The sequence below is a fragment of the Galeopterus variegatus genome, unplaced genomic scaffold (assembly GCF_000696425.1).
Source record: "Galeopterus variegatus unplaced genomic scaffold, G_variegatus-3.0.2 Scaffold10044, whole genome shotgun sequence".
Lineage (NCBI taxonomy): Eukaryota > Metazoa > Chordata > Mammalia > Dermoptera > Cynocephalidae > Galeopterus > Galeopterus variegatus.
In genome coordinates, this window is record NW_007736155.1 from 51852 (window position 1) to 52703 (window position 852).

General features: G+C 30.6%; 1 protein-coding gene across 1 annotated transcript in view; it reads left to right on the forward strand.

Annotated features, from left to right (window-relative positions):
* The window catches only part of LOC103609750 (phosphatidylinositol 3,4,5-trisphosphate-dependent Rac exchanger 2 protein-like), a gene marked incomplete at its 3' end in the record, with an annotated part of 52902 nt that overhangs the window by 51057 nt on the left and 993 nt on the right, over window positions 1–852 (forward strand). The gene's annotated exons all lie outside the window — the stretch shown is intronic.

Consider the following 852-nt stretch of genomic DNA (forward strand, 5'->3'; position numbering starts at 1 on the left):
CAAGGCTCATAAGTGGTCATGCGTTTCAGGGAAAAATAGCTTACATTTCCAAATTAGACCCGTTAGCATTCCCGTTGCTGGCAACCTTTTCATAGGAAATCTTGTATTTCTGGGATCTTTTGTGTGATTTATTTCCTCTCCAAAATTCTAAAAATACCATCTCATAAAGTTTAAAGGAAAATTAAATACTTAATAAAAAATGTTAGTAGGAAAGGAAATCTATATCAATTAAAAGACATTTAAAATTCATGCAATGTTACATATGTTTATTTTTATCTAAATTAGAGTAGAGGTGGTTTCTTAAGATTTCACTTTATGTGTACTTTTTATTTATTACACTAATATTTCTTAATTGAGGCTATAAGAGAATGTGAACATACATGAAGAGTGACAATTTCTATTTTTTTACGCTGAAATGTGTTAATGCACAGTTTCTGCCTCTTATACATAACTTCTGAATATGTATGCCTATGTGTAATATATAATATATATTATTTATAATTTATACATGTAATATAAAAATAATATATACACATCTATGTAGTGTAAACACACACACATATATATGAAGTATGATTTCAGCTTCACAAAGAACATCATAGGGGAGGAAAAATAATTGTTTCTATAATTCATAGTTCTTAGCTGGGATGGACCCCTGTAACAAAAGACAGATTAACAACACACAAAAAAACAGAAATTTAAAAACATGTATATCTCCTGCGTACTCGTACATGGAAGATACGCTGGGAAGAGTGAGTAAATCTCAGAGGTGGCTTTGTTTTTTTTGTTTTTTTATTTTCCTTTTTGTCTTTTTTCGTGTCCGGCAACGGATTGCAACCCTCAGTGTCGCGC